General features: G+C 29.0%; 1 protein-coding gene across 7 annotated transcripts in view; it reads left to right on the plus strand.

Moving 5' to 3' along the window:
- The first annotated feature begins 448 nt into the window (after window positions 1-448).
- The window catches only part of LOC124363051 (transmembrane and coiled-coil domains protein 2), a 60,747-nt gene continuing 48,304 nt past the window's right edge, over window positions 449-12,891 (plus strand). For 6 of the 7 annotated variants that reach the window (XM_046818127.1, XM_046818117.1, XM_046818119.1 and 3 more), the window contains exon 1: window positions 540-669. The gene's annotated coding sequence lies outside the window, so the exon portion shown is untranslated. The other variant, XM_046818118.1, reaches the window with a different exon arrangement.

Raw genomic sequence — 12,891 nt, forward strand, 5'->3', positions numbered from 1 at the left:
CGTTTTAGTATCCTGGTTTGGTAGCCTCTTGAATGAACGATCATTGGTTTGCCCCGTCTTTAGCTTTTGAGTGTCAACATATCGAATCAAATTTTTTGTTCTAACTAATAAGACGGTATGTACACTTTAGAAGCAAAATAATATATATTTTTATATGTGTTAAAAATTTGAATAAAGGATTTCAATTTATCTTGCTAAAACACGAGTAAATTGTAAATGTTATCTGTAAATTCTCCAATAATCAACACACATGCTATTTTGTAAATTAAGAATTTTTAGTGTACTCCAGTTATTATGACTAATAACACCTATGCTACCCAATATTTGGGTGTGACGAGTATTTTTAAAATGTATGAATACATGTTTGAAAGCATGTTATGTACAATTGTATGTATTTGAGTTAATTGCTACTTACTTCTCTCTGGTGGAGAATTGACATTGAAGAAGAAGATAAGATATTTCTTCTGAGTTCTGACTCAGACTTGGCCTATCCTAAAGTAAAGTTATTCATTCATCTCAGTCACCTATTATAGGTAATTAATTGATAGATTTTATTATGTGGTGGGTGTTGTTATCTAATTTAGTTTGTGTGTGAATCAGCCTTAGTCACGGGCTTGCCTCCTCCTCTGTAGGGATCATTTGAATAGACTGTAATTTGTTTTATTATTCGTAAGTAACAATATTTTTGTATAGTGGGTACCTTTTAGTACATTACGATATTATGTCAAATTTATACATAGAGCTTTGTTCCATAAAGTAAAATTATTTGTTCAACTAAAGCAGCTGAAAAAACTTGAATGGATAATAGGCTAAATTCAAAAACAATAGTTTTACTTCTTTTGTTAGACTAAAGTGAACACAGCTTATTCAATAGAAATAAACAAGAATAAGGCTCTATTGTAACTTTAAATTATTAAATGATTTTCTGCTATCTGCCTCATCCTAATTAAACATAAACATTATTACTTTGGATTCTATATTTAAAGTCAATGTTGGGTATACAAGTGGTAGGTAATACTTATTCAGGCATAGAGTGAATTAGTTTAGGAGGCTTCTGTATATTTCTGCTCTATTTTTTTTTATATAGGCGTCTAGCCTATAACCTATTTTGTTGCCAATGGTAATACACCCTTTTACAAATATTAAGATACTAAGATAGATGTACTTAAGTAGAGAACATAATATGATAAGTTATAACCAGTGAATAACTTTATAACAAATAGAATGTTATGTGAAATATCTGTACTGCAATTCGGTTTAACATTTCAGTAGTTTAGATAATCGTAAGTGTAGATAACTCAATTGTGCTTATTATACAGCAGCCATATCATGTCTATTTGTTCCTTTACGTTGATTGTTAAGTCAGTGACAGTGGCTGAAAACCAGTAACGATAAGTTTGTGTATTAACCATACAAGTTTTTTGTCATCACTTTGTCTTGGTTACTTAGTTGTTTTGATGTAAATATATCAAGTGATTTATCTTTATTGAATATAATTAATATATACACTGCAGGAAATGAGATGCTGTGCAGTCGCAAAATGCAAAACAATTGTTACTCACCCAAAAATTATGCCTAGATGTCCAAAATGTTGATTGGAGGTGTCCAGGAACCATTGTGGACTTAAAAAATTGTGCCTTCATTTCTGGAGCTTGAATAGCAGTCTATGTTTGTGGACTTAAAAAATTGTGCCTTCATTTCTGGGGCTTGAATAGCAGTCTATGTTTCTAATCTGATACTTGTACAGTTGGTACATATCGGTTTGTTTATTTTAAAAATAATTATTTACTAAACAAAACAATTTACATCAATACAATTTATAATACTGTACCATTGCCTACATTTTTTTTTAACTAGAAGAAATGTATATTGTAATTTATATTTGGTTATTTGGGATTGTTAAAAGTTTATTCACATATCTTCATAATACCCATACCGTACTTCCTTTTTATTTTATACAACAGGTTTTTATAAATTTCACTTACAGCACAAAGACAATTTTACATACCGGTACTATATTTATGTTATTGAAAGAACTAAACATCATCGGTATTCTCTAGTTAATTATGCCCTACAAACTAGAGAATATTTACAAATTATGCACAATATATATAGTTTGGGTAGGGTACGATAAGCGGACCCATGATGCAAAGTGCTATTCAACCAGAAATTTAGTGAAGAATAAATTTTAATTTGAACAGTACCATTTATTGAGATGCGATTTGTGAAATTTTGTTAACCCTTCAAGATGTTTCATTGGATGCTATCTCTTGTCAGCCAAAAATATCAATAGCGACGGTTTGTAGGGTTTCATCTTTGACATGGGCATTGGTGAATGTGCAAGCTGCGGGCATTTTGGTGAACTATTTTGAACTGAGACTACATGGATTATATTGTCTATCAGTTGGTTGATCTTTTTCAGTTATAATTGCAAATCAATTAAGTATTTGTGGTAGAGACAATATTGTTTCCAAAATTTGTCTTCTTTAACATTGGCTCAGTTCGTTCACCATTCATAGTTTGTGTCAAAACTGCTATTGCTACACAATAAGTTTTGTTATGGTTTTTTTGTTGTGTTATTGTGTTTTGATAGTATTCATTTTGTATAATATGATGATAATTATATTTAAATAGTTTTCAGAATAAAGGTGGTAACTGTATTGTCTAGTTAGAGTTATTAAAAGAATGTGTTATGACCTATGTTGTTAAGATTGTGAAAGTTGCATACTATTGGGTGTTTTGTAGGATAATTATTTTATTAAATTGTAAATTTAATTATTTACAATTACAATTAAATTATTAATTGTAATTGTAAGAGCTGAAGAAAGAAACGTTTTTTTATAAACAGGGGGTGCAATTTGGAAATCAAATACTGCATGGTCTGGTTTGCATTAAAGAAGTCACCAGTAGAAGACTTAAGCATGTAATAAGTAATTTGTGAAAATTTGATCACATTTTTAGAGTCATGTTCAAGGGAATTATCTCTGAAAATCACTAAAAAATAGTTGTAAAATATAAATATTGTCTACAAATATTTACTAGTTACACCTGCATGCCAAGGTTAAAAAAAGTCAGACCATCTCTGCAAGTGACCACTCTCAAATGAGCATGCACTCTCTAGATTAGTCTTTCACAAACCCTTATATCCAACTCTTTTTATTCCAGTTAATATTTGATCATTGTTTTTTCTACCACATTAGGCTATTCAATTCAATTTTCTGAATTTTCACAATACAATCTTCGTATCTGATTACATTTTTTTTAAACAAGAACAAATTTATTATTAGTTTACTAATTTATTGTATACTTTGACATTAATTGATTAAACTAGGCTAGATATTTCAAAGAATTTAATTTGAAAGCTCATGTTGTCATGAATCCGTCATCTCTTGATGAGTCACTTAAGCTACATCATCTTGAGTCACTTGGGCTATTGAACCATAATTTATTACTCTAAACAATCTATTGAATACAATACATTATACATTAAAAATGCAAATAAAATATGGTGTTGTTGACGTCAAATCTTTGAACCCTAAATGTTTTGCTTTATGTTTAAAAATTATTGTTTAAAAGTTTCAATACATTACAATTTAAAAATTTGGGAATATAATTTTATATTTTTAGGGGACCAGGTTCCTACAGAATTTGTTATTTTTGTAATCTAAGAGGATATTTGGGCTAAGAAAGACATTGATTCTTATTTTATACCATACTCTTAAATGTATTTGAAAATATTTAATATTTCAACCATTTTGAATATTTTTTTTAAGACTGAAAGCATAATCCAATTCAGTAAAAGTTTTTCTTTGATTTGGCATCCTGTTCAAGTATGACAGATAACCTATACGTTCTTTAAAAAAAATTGTGATTTCTTTATTATTGTTTTATCTCTGATTCAAACAGTTGCACATTTAGGTTTGTTAAGATTTTGAAAATGTAGTACATGCTCCTTTCCAATGATTAGACTTAATGACATCAAAAAGTAATTTTGAATTGCTTGAGATACTTCTATTCAGTACGAAAATGCTTTCATGTGGTATATTGCTTGAGTGCATTTCCAAATTGTTAACATTACAATAATTGTAATTATTTTTCCTTTCCTGAGGTTTGGTAACTCAAATTTTTACTTTCTGAAAATCCAAACGTATCTTAATTGAGCAAGAAATTTGCCATAAATTTGTGTGTTCACAATCAGTGTTTCAACTCAATGAACAAAAGTGATTGCTTCCTAATGATACTAACAGTATTCATTAAATTTGGAACTTTTAACATAAACATTGCAATATTATTAATTAAGAAAAAGGATTATCAGAATTATTTTAATGTACAATTCAGTGTATGTATTTAATTACTTGTGAGTGCCACTATTACAAATTTTTTCTATTAGTCAAAATGCCACAGTGACAGAATCTTTGTCATCTTCTATTTTAGGGCCCTTTGTTTATATTTATCGATCTTTCACTGTTTCAACGTAACAACTTGTATTCCCAATAATATTCTTCTAACATTTCATGGTGTTAGGAAAAATTAAAAAAAAGAACAAACAATGTACACATGTAAAACAGTCAAAAACAGCGCTCCTTTAAGCTTAGTACTAGGTGCATCCCAGTCCTGCATTACACATAGTTTGTTGTGGTTTGAACCTTTCTAAGTAGAATTAGTTATAATTTGTGGTTTATTATACCTAAGTGAGTTAAAATACATAATTATTATGCTCCCAACTGTGGGGATGGCTGGCATGGCAACTGCTTCACAGAAATGTGCGAAACACAAATGCAAGTGAATATACAGACAATTTGTAAATATGAATGAATAAACATTATAATAATAAGTAAAGATTTTTACTGTAGTTTCATTCTTAGTTCTTTGGCATCAGAAATACTGTATAGTGAGTAAATTTAATAAGTTTGTATTTAAACTACACACCATAAAAGTAAATCAGATTATTTGTGTGTTTTTGGTATATATCTATCTTTTGTTATTCTGGTTCTAAACACAACACCTTGGAATGTTGCAATATTGGTATTTAATGTAAACACACTGTTAAAGTAAATTCAGTAAGAAGAGTATATCCAAATTAAATACAAACATTTTCTTTTCCAGTGTGGAGACAAACATTAAAAACATTTTTTTCCGTTCCTACAAAACAACATTACAAGATCTAGTGTTTTTAGACATAGAGTTAATACGTTTTAACAATACATGATGGAAAGTTTAATAACAAAATATTTTATCGTGATATTAAAAAAGTTGATAGTTAAAACTACTAAGAATCACATGTATTTTTTTACTTGGTGATGCCATAGACAGACTAAAAGTGAGTTTTCGTTTGATAAGTACCAGCCATTGATTGATTAGTCACTAATTGATAGATAGATGATAGACCAGACAATAGGTATTGATTGATAAAGCCAGACCAGGAAGTAGGTTTATAGATAGTAAGATGAAGTAGCTTATCTTTGTCATTAACACTAGAGAAATATAAGTAATTTATTCAGACAAGTGACTTTTTTGTATGAGAAAATAAGCAACATAGTAAACTTTCATAATGTTATACTTCCTGCCATGTGTTTCGCCAATTATGCCATGATCACAGTAACATTAGCACATCACAACAACTTACAAACAAATAATAGCAAAACAATTAATACATTTGCTATAGTAGTCCTATACAATGATTTCAAAACTTCAATATATATATATATATATATATATATATATATATATATAATTTATAAATTTTTAATTGTTATGGTCTCATAAAGATATATAAACCCACTTTATGTTAATGATTGATTAACAAGTTTACATGTAACATGTATGTTTTATGCTCAAAAAGCATCTTACATACTAATAAATAAGATATAAAATAAAATAATAAATTTATTTTAAAATAAGTTTTATAATTTTTGGAATTAATTTAATGATGATAATTTATTTAAAGCTAAGGAAAATATAAAAAGCTAACCCTTTCAGTGCCAACATCTGGGTAACCAGACGTTGTTGAAACCTGTATAAGTTGACGTTTTTAAAAAGATTTATTAAAAATATAATCTATATATATAAAAATGAATGTTTGTATGTTTGTCCTTTATGGAATCGTGAACTATTGGACCGATCATGATGAAAATTTGTACGTATATGTATTTTTCCACGGAGAAGGTTTATAAGCTATGCCCATCCCTTTCCCGATTCAGGATTCCGCCCCACTGGTTACAGAAATACCCATAAGAAATGCATTGCAGCAAACATATGTTAACGTCTTTTCAAATTTTTAATCAGCTGTTCTTTGTAAACATATATTACACTTATAGTTTTAAAGCATAGAGTAAGCTTAAGAGAAACGACAAATTTTGTTTAAACTGTTTTTGCAATCACTGTTAAACATAGACTTTACTATCCAGATAATACAATTCAAATTTGACGTAAAAATTCACCTTTAACTGCAATATTTATTTAATATAAACCATGCTCATGCTTGATCAGAAGAGTAATGCAGATATCATAATTACTATCTTACGTTGGCTACAAATATAAAGAATGTTATAAAAATCAACCTTAGTTGTTTTTTTTGACAGAAGTATGGTTCTCAAAACTCCGTGTGTACATATTCTCTCGATCGAGACAACAAAGCAAGCTCAATCGTGGCATCGGAGATATAACTAATCTCAGCAATGTTTAGAATGTGATAGAAAAAGAATAAGTGAATATAGTGTACTGTTTTCAACGGGAAATTGCGTGCGAAGCCGCGGGCAACTTTTGCAAAAAATTATTGAAATGCGCAGCAAAGCGCGCCGGGCCCGCTAGTACATTATATTTTTACACTTATTTCATATCAATTAGCAGTAAAAAATAAACATACTTTCTTTTAAGCATGTTATGCAGCAAACACAGCTGATCAATCAGTAACAATGACAAAAGTTTATGATCAAGTTGGCCCATTGTTAATGACGTTGTAGCCGAGATGCTTAGTTTTCATTATTGTCAGTCTAATGTTTCGGTGTTAGAATGTTGTGGTTATGTTTAATTAAGTTTGTTCATAACTACAATATATCCAAATAGCATGTGTGTAATTTAGGCGTTGGTAAAGTTTTATGAATGTTTCCAGGTTCTTACTGAATGGAAATATTCTTAGATGAGTAGTGGAGGAAGAATACCTGAATGACAACTTTGTAACTGATATTTCTTTTGTCTTGTAAATAGGCAAAATCATGTTAGGCCTATTATATTTTGTTCTATCCTACAGTATTATAGTATTATTATTATTATGGCTATATTTCATAAGAAAAGTAGTATAATCAGTAAAGGAAATGGACATGTGGTAATCAAGATATGCATTTTAATTCCTCATAAAAAGTGAGCGGTGCTAAAAAAAATGCCATAGTTTTTTATGTTAGGTGATAATTTTATAAAAATTATTGGATGTGTTTGAAATAAAGTTTTTTTTTAGTGTGATTGACTTTATTGAGTATGCGAATTTTTTTATAATTATTTGAGTGTCAAACCTAAAAATTAAACAAAGAAAACCATTTTTTAGATTTTACTGTTGTTATCCTTTTGTGTTTCTGGTAATATAAACAGTTTTTGGGTATATTTAGTGTTAATACACACATTTTTGTACAAAACAAACATAAATTATAAAAATTTGCTAATAAATACGTAACAAAGTTGTAATATTTTATAATAACGGTATGCAAATTGCTAAAAATAGCACTTTTGGATAACACCTGCAAAAATACCGTTGCCATTATTAACTAAATTTAAAAAAGAATGTCTGGCACAGAAAGGGTTAAATTTGAAAGAGAAACTCTTAAAAAACAAAACTAATATTAGGTAAATCTTTAAAGAAATTACAAAATGCTAATTAATAAAATAATTAATATATTTTTGCAATTACCAAATCCTCAACTGATAAAACTTTACAGAGGAATTCTTCTAATCTACTAAAAATTGTAATTTATAATTAATTGGTTAGTGTTCTATTTATTTGAAAGAGAGGTAGCTCTGCAAAACCATTTTCTGTTTGAATAATGACACACATCACATACAACAATGATACGTCTTCAACACATTAGGTAAATATTTGGTAGGAGCTGCTAGTTCATGTGAGTTTTTCACCCTACCATAACCAAAATCAGTAAGCAGAGATTTACACTGCATATATAGTAATGGTAGATCTTTCACAGAGGTAAATACTTTAATTAAAGGGGCTGTCAGATGAGTAAGCCTTTCATCCTACCAAAGTTAGTCATTGTATAAACTGATTTGGTTAACAATGTTTTGAATATAATTGTAAAGCATCTTTCCAATGATAAGTAATATAGCAAATAGCATTCGTTTATATATTTAGGCTAGGTTGGATTCAAACTTTTACACACAGAAATCACTCACAACTATGTTTTCAAGACTCTTCTCTCCAAGTATAATTGTAGCAATGGATTTTATTGATTGTGATTGCTACACAATGGACTATCAGAATATTATATGTAACTTTACTTTAAGTAAACAGAGTGCTTATACACTGTCTTGTATATCTTTTAAATTTCAGTATTTAGCCAAGTTAAAATAAATGTATTAGTATCTGGTATGAAAGTAACTTTTCCGACTTAAGTGGAATTCAAACTTGTGACATCATTTAAAAAGTGGCAGTCAGTCTGTCTTTTGTCTGTTTGTCATACATGAGACATTTTAAAATAGGTTGAAAGTCTTTCCAAAAAACTGTGGTACTTTATTTGTAATCTATTTCGTAACTGTTTTCTCCATGCTTAGTATCTCATAGTTGGAGAAATTGTGATACGGGAAGGGGAGAGTCCCGGAGTGCTTAACCCTTTCAGGGCCAGGACCAAATGTGAGGTGTTGCAAAATTTTTTCACATATCATATCCCCTTGTGACTAGTCAAAAGTGCCAGGCTAAAATTGGCGATTTTGCAGTCTCTTAGATTAAAATTTATAACTTTTCATAAAAATTAGAGAATGACCTAAAAGTTGCACCAAATTACTCGTATAGATATATACTATCAACAAAAAAATATATAGACGTAGTTTTAAGTAATTTAAAATTTAGAAAAAATGATGTTTTAATGGATTACATAAATTTTTTTTTTTAATTTTTTTTTTGTAAATAACTAAAAAAGAAAAAAATAATTTTACCGTGGGAAGCTATGTTATTATATTGAACATTTAGAAAGGAACAACCATACAAAATTTTGTGTTATTTCTCTCGTAAATAAATTTATTATGACACATTTTGTATAAATACGCATAATTGTACTTCGCAACATTTTATAAATAATAAAGCAACTGACTCTTACACTGCAAGAAACTTAAAATAAATATTCACATTAAGGATGTACCGGTAAACACATGATTGTAGGATCCATAAACAGTTTCAATACAGTTAAAAACACTATTTACCAAGAAATATTTACACAATTTTATTTGAAATTTATTTACACTTTTTCTATTTACAAATATGCTACTTACAATTTCACTCCCGTGAAATCGCAAATTGTCACTACACACAATAGCTAAGCAGGTAACTACTAACACTACTAATATTTACAACCACAAAATAAAATAATGAAGAAGAATCCAGCATACAATAGTACAATTACACTAAAGCATAAAGAATTAACAACAATACTGTAGATCGAGTCAGCTGATAATGTCATGTGACAATTACGAAATAAAAATGCATAGACCTCCAAAATAAAAATTGTATTCTTATTAATTATCTACAAATATACCAGGGAATAAAAAAACATAAAACTTTAATCATTTGATGTTGTATTTATTTAAGAAAACGACGAATATCAAGGCGGCAATATATTGCCGCCTGGCCCGGAAAGGGTTAAGAACGGTAGCCATCTTGCTTTTATCCCCATAGAAACAATGCTAAATTTTAAACACTTTTACGCCCTTATTTTTAATAGATGAATCAGGATGTCTTATTTTAATAAGATTAATACACAAAGCAACGCTTTTATATTTTGACAATATTAATGAAAAATACATTTTTCATTGGTTAAATATTTAAAAAGTACAAGAAAAATAAAAAAAAAGCATCGGATAAGTCATAGCAATCATATCTTTAACATGAGACATCTCTCATGATGTTAAGGCCAAAGACTAAAAAAAAATGTTTAAAAGTTGTTCTCATGGGGTAAAGTCAAGGTCATTGCACTGCAGCTATCTTAGTTAACTTACTGTACGGCACTTAACTGCTAATTTTACGGTTGTAAATCATTTAAAGCAACATGTTAAATTGTCAGTCTTGTTTAAAATTAGGTATTTAATTTACATCATACAGTATTCAGAGATGCTTTAAAATTTAAACCCAGTCATGTGTCTAGATCATCTTTAACTTTACGATAAATTTCACCAGTTTTTTGTATTAAAAAACTTCAAATCATAACACGAATCTCAGTCAACATGAGTAATAATCGTCCTCAACATTTGAAATTTGCACAACAAACTGAAACCCCAACGTAGAGCAACCAAATGGCATCAGTTGAGAGCCAATGAACAAGGAAGAGTAGTGCACATGCACAGATTAGAAGTATGCATTAGAAAAATTCATATATAAAATATATGTTAGCAAATGTAAAAAGATTCCTTAAAAATGATTCTCAACAATTTAGATTAGATTTCCAACATGTATATCCAGTGTAATGTCTAACAAAGTTGTAAAAATTGCACATTTGCCAAAATATTGGTTCAAAAGTTGTAAAAAGGATTGAATTTTAATTTTGGGCTGCATTGAATTTAAAACCTTAGTTCAGGTAACTATGCTGAAATTATGATGTTGACGATATTCATCATTAAGTCTTGTTTATGAATACAATTGAGAAAACTTTCCAGTTTTAAATAAAAATAATTAAGATACAATCATACATTTTTACCTTAAGGGATGTTTTTATCTTGTAAAACTAAGTTTTTTTTAATGGTTACACTGAATTTTATAAAAATGTATATAATTTATGCCCATATGGTATGTTTTAGGGTAGCACAAACACCTTTTTTACAGACTCTTTTAAAAAAGAATTTTGATTTGATAAAAAATGTAATTTAAATTATTAATAACACAAAGACAACCAAATAAAGATTTTCCATAACTTATTGGTAGATTGGCAGTGTGAAAATGGCAAGGAGCAATATATTATAGAAATAAACATATTTTTATAAAGTTGATTTATGTTTACTTTGAGCATTGTTTAATACCAAAACACTCAATGTGGAGTGATAAATAGCTGGATTGATAAGTATTTTTTAGTTCCAAGGAAGCAGGCTTTCCTAGAAGTGTTGATGAACTTTTACAATAATCAATTTGTAGAATCACGTCTGATTACTTTGTCTCATTGTTTTCTAGAAGTGTATCCATTGTTATTAAGTTTATAGTGTTGTGCATTGATTATTTTGTGTTTTAATAAATATTACTCGTTAAAGTTCTGCTAAATGAATAAGTTAATAATTAGATGGTTCAATTATTTCTTCTAAATTTTGAAGTATTCCAGTCAGTGTGATTTCTGCCATTGCCAACAATACACACAACTGCTATATAGACCTAAGTCTTGATATCTAAAGCGTGACTGTGAACAGATTGGTCAGTTGAACTGTTTGAAGTAGGAATCAAAGACCGCAAAGAGAACTGAGACAACATCAAGGCCTTGACAACACCAGATCTAGAGACAACAGACGTCATTAATCAAGCTCTCACTGGCCAACAGATAACCGACAACGGTGATCTTTGCCCCAGACCCACTTTATCAGTCTTCCCAATTTTTGGAGATTGGCCATTAAAGCACTGTTATCATGAGGAACAAAGCATGTTATCTCTATAGTGAGTTGTAGTAGTGTTTCAGTCCTGGGTGAGATCGGTTCAAGGAAACCCATTCTGGCTTGACTGAGAAGTGTGTTACAGGGATAGTAATAAAATTATTTTCTTTATTTTAAAATGTATTACATAGTGCCTTACATCAAACCAGTTCAGAATGGTTCTTATAGTCAGATAAGAGTGGTTTCAGGTGAGCTTAGCGATAAAAAAATGTTTTTCTCAAGTTTAAGTTAGTTAAAAAATTAAAATGCGCTTTAGTCTTGAAAGATACATGATCTCATCCTATTTACCAGCTGCTATTTTAAATTTAGTTAGGTATTAAATTAAAATGTGTTCAATTCTTAATGGGTTGAAAATTAAAATGCACCTAATATTTAGTTTTTAACTATTCAATTAATATGATTTTTTTCTTTACATCTGTTGACATAAATTATCAACATAAAAGTATTAAAATTGTAATTGATTCATCCAACAATAACGTGATGATGAATGATAATACCGAATTAGAAATTGTTTGAAGAAAGACTTAATTAGCTTTATATATGACCTAGTATACTTTTGCTGTAAAAATGTTGTTTATTTTAATTGAATGGACCTTGATATGAAGGTTGTGAACTCTTACAATTACTAACAAGTTTAACTGGTATCTGTAAACAATCTTTGTGTATTCTTTTAAAAATCTTAGAACACTTCCAATTCATCATGCAGTTATAATTAGTAAAACATGTTCATTATAAGTTTTAATATTTAATTTTTAAACCCATAAATAACTTACTGTCTAGTATGGTTTTTCTGTTAAGTATTTTGTAAAAACTGATTACTGCATTAGGTTGATCAATCCTTGGTGGAAAATAATTTTATTCTGGAAGGTTAAGCCGAACTCTTCTACTGGATTTTCACATCCATTTTTGCAGAATTAGCTTGTATTATACTTAACAGATATATTTTTTAAGTTGGTTAGTTGTGAAAAGATTTATTTGTTCGATTGATTTGTTTGATGTTTGTGATTTTTGTGCAAAGTGAATACTTAAGAATAAACTGGAGAGAGATTACAA

Source organism: Homalodisca vitripennis, chromosome 5, assembly GCF_021130785.1.
Source record: "Homalodisca vitripennis isolate AUS2020 chromosome 5, UT_GWSS_2.1, whole genome shotgun sequence".
Lineage (NCBI taxonomy): Eukaryota > Metazoa > Arthropoda > Insecta > Hemiptera > Cicadellidae > Homalodisca > Homalodisca vitripennis.